The sequence below is a fragment of the Micromys minutus genome (assembly GCF_963924665.1).
Source record: "Micromys minutus genome assembly, contig: SCAFFOLD_47, whole genome shotgun sequence".
NCBI lineage: Eukaryota > Metazoa > Chordata > Mammalia > Rodentia > Muridae > Micromys > Micromys minutus.
The window spans coordinates 3,029,032-3,032,844 of record NW_027667133.1 but is presented as its reverse complement, the minus strand read 5'-3'; positions in this window follow the sequence as shown (position 1 = coordinate 3,032,844).

Below are 3,813 nucleotides of genomic sequence, written 5' to 3'. Positions count from 1 at the left end.
GCAAAAGTTCCCCTTATTTTGGAGTAAAAATGAAGAAATTTCCCTTTTTTATGGCAAAAAGGTATGCATTCTTCTTATTTTTGGACAAAAAGGCAGAAATTCCCCATATTTTAGAACAAAAGGCAGAAATTCCTTTTATTTTGGAGCAAAATTGCAGAAATTTCCCTAATTGTGGGGCAAAAACAGAAATTCCCCTTATTTTGAAGCAAAATTGCAGAAATTTCCTTTATTATGGGGAAAAATTGCAGAAATTTCTCTTATTTTAGGGCAAAATTGCAGAAATTTCACTAATTGTGGGGCAAAAAGGCAGAAATTCTCCTTATTTTGGGGCAAAACTCAGAAATTCCACTTATTTTGGGGCAAAATTCCAGAAATTTCCCTTATTTTGTGGCAAAATTGCAGAAATTTTACTTATTTTGGGGCAAAATTGCAGAAATTTCACTTATTTCAGGGAAAAAAGGCTAAATTTTCCTTATTTTGGGGCAAAAAGGCAGAAATTCCTAATATTTTGTGCCAAAATTCAGAAATTCCCCTTATTTTGAGGTAAAAAAGCTGAAATTCCCCTTATTTGGGGGCAAAAAGGCAGAAATTTCCCTTATACTGGAGCAAAATTGCAGAAATTTCACTTATTTCAGGGTAATAAGTCAGAAATTTTTCTTATTTTGGGGCAAAAATGACAGAAATTCCCTTTGTTTTGGGGGAAAAAGACAGAAATTCCACTTATTTAGAGAAAAAAAGCAGAAATTCCTCTTATTTTAGGGCAAAATTGCAGAAATTTCCTTTATTTGGGGGCAAAAAACAGAAATTCCCTTTATTTTGGGGCAAAATTCCAGAAATTTCCTATATTATGGGGAAAAATTGCAGAAATTTCTTTTATTTTAGGGCAAAATTGCAGAAATATCACATATTTCAGAGAAAAAAAGCAAAAATTTTTCTTATTTTGGGGCAAAAAAGCAGAAATTCCCATTATTTTGGGGCAAGAAGGCAGAAATACCCTTTTTTTGGGCTAAAATTGCAGAAATTTCACATATTTCAGGGGAAAATTTCACTTATTTCAGGGTAATAAGTCAGAAATTTTTCTTATTTTGGGGCAAAAATGACAGAAATTCCCTTTGTTTTGGGGGGAAAAGACAGAAATTCCACTTATTTAGAGGCAAAAAGGCAAAAGTTCCCCTTATTTTGGAGCAAAAATGAAGAAATTTCCCTTTTTTATGGCAAAAAGGTATGCATTCTTCTTATTTTTGGACAAAAAGGCAGAAATTCCCCATATTTTAGAACAAAAGGCAGAAATTCCTTTTATTTTGGAGCAAAATTGCAGAAATTTCCTTTATTATGGGGAAAAATTGCAGAAATTTCTCTTATTTTAGGGCAAAATTGCAGAAATTTCACTAATTGTGGGGCAAAAAGGCAGAAATTCTCCTTATTTTGGGGCAAAACTCAGAAATTCCACTTATTTTGGGGCAAAATTCCAGAAATTTCCCTTATTTTGTGGCAAAATTGCAGAAATTTCACTTATTTCAGGGAAAAAAGGCTAAATTTTCTTTATTTTGGGGCAAAAAGGCAGAAATTCCTAATATTTTGTGCCAAAATTCAGAAATTCCACTTATTTAGAGGCAAAAAAAGCAGAAATTCCCCTTATTTTAGGGCAAAATTGCAGAAATTTCCCTTATTTGGGGGCAAAAAAACAGAAATTCCTCTTATTTTGGGGCAAAATTCCAGAAATTATCTTTATTATGGGGAAAAATTGAAGAAATTTCTTTTATTTTAGGGCAAAATTGCAGAAATTTCATTTATTTCAGTGAAAAAAAGCAAAAATTTTTCTTATTTTGGGGCAAAAAGGCAGAAATTTTCATTATTTTGGGGCAAAAATGCAGAAATTCACCTTATTTTGGGCTAAAATTGCAGAAATTTCAAATATTTCATGGCAAAAAGGCAGAAATTTCCCTTAATTTGGGGCAAAAGTGAAGAAATTTCCCTTTTTTATGGCAAAAAGGTATGCATTCCCCTAATTTTCAGGCAAAAAGGCAGCAATTCCCCGTATTTTGAAGCAAAATTGCAGAAATTCCCCTAAGTGTGGGGCAAAAAGTCAGAAATTTCCCTTATTTTGGGGCAAAATTGCAGAAATTTCACGTATTTCAGGGAAAAAAAGCAGAAATTTTCCTTATTTTTGGGCAAAAATGCAGAAATTCCTAATATTTTGTTGCAAAAATGCATAAATTCCTAATATTTTGTTTCAAAAATGCAGAAATTTCCCTTATTTTGAGGTAAAAAGGCTGAAATTTCCCTTATATGGGTGCAAAAAGGCAGAAATGTCCCTTATTTTGGGGCAAAATTGCAGAAATTTCTCTTATTTCAGGGAAAAAAAGGCAGAAATTTTCCTTATTTTGGGGCAAAAAGGCAGAAATTCTCCATATTTTGGTGGAAAAATCAGATATTTCCCTTATTTTGAGGTAAAATGCTGAAATTCCCCTTATTTTGGGGCAAAAGGCAGAAATTTCCCTATTTTTGGGGCAAATTTGCAGAAATTTCACTTATTTGAGGGTAATAAGTCAGAAATTTTCCTTATTTTGTGGCAAAAAACACAGAAATTTTCTTTGTTTTGGGAGAAAAAAACAAAAATTCCACTTATTTAGAGGCAAAAAGGCAAAAGTTTCCCTTATTTTAGAGCAAAAATGAAGAAATTTCCCTTTTTTATGGCAAAAAGGTATGCATTCTTCTTATTTTCGGACAAAAAAGCAGAAATTCCCCATATTTTGGGGCAAAAAGCTGAAATTTCCCTTATTTTGGGGCAAAATTGCAGAAATTTTCCTAATTGTGGGGCAAAAAACAGAAATACCCCTTATTTTGAAGCAAAATTGCAGAAATTTCCCTTATTATGGGCAAAAATTGCAGAAATTTCCCTTATTTTAGGGCAAAATTGCAGAAATTTTACTAATTGTGGGGCAAAAAGGCAGAAATTCTCCTTATTTTGGGGCAAAACTCAGAAATTCCACTTATTTTGGGGTAAAAATCACAGAAATTTCCCTTATTTTGGGGCAAAAATCACAGAAATTTTACTTATTTTGGGGCAAAATTGCAGAAATTTCACTTATTTCAGGGTAATAAGTCAGAAATTTTTCTTATTTTGGGGCAAAAATGACAGAAATTCCCTTTGTCTTGGGAGAAAAAGACAGAAATTCCACTTATTTAGAGGCAAAAAAAGCAGAAATTCCCCTTATTTTAGGGCAAAATTGCAGAAATTTCCCTTATTTGGGGGCAAAAAAAAAGAAATTCCTCTTATTTTGGGGCAAAATTCCAGAAATTATCTTTATTATGGGGAAAAATTGAAGAAATTTCTTTTATTTTAGGGCAAAATTGCAGAAATTTCATTTATTTCAGAGAAAAAAAGCAAAAATTTTTCTTATTTTGGGGCAAAAAGGCAGAAATTTTCATTATTTTGGGGCAAAAAGGCAGAAATTCACCTTATTTTGGGCTAAAATTGCAGATATTTCAAATATTTCAGGGCAAAAAGGCAGAAATTTCCCTTAATTTGGGGCAAAAGTGAAGAAATTTCCCTTTTTTATGGCAAAAAGGTATGCATTCCCCTTATTTTCAGGCAAAAAGGCAGAAATTCCCCGTATTTTGAAGCAAAATTGCAGAAATTCCCCTAAGTGTGGGGCAAAAAGGCAGAATTTTTCCTTATTTTGGGGCAAAATTGCAGAAATTTCACTTATTTCAGGGAAAAAAGCAGAAATTTTCCTTATTTTTGGGCAAAAATGCAGAAATTCCTAATATTTTGTGGCAAAAATGCATAAATTCCTAATATTTTGTTTC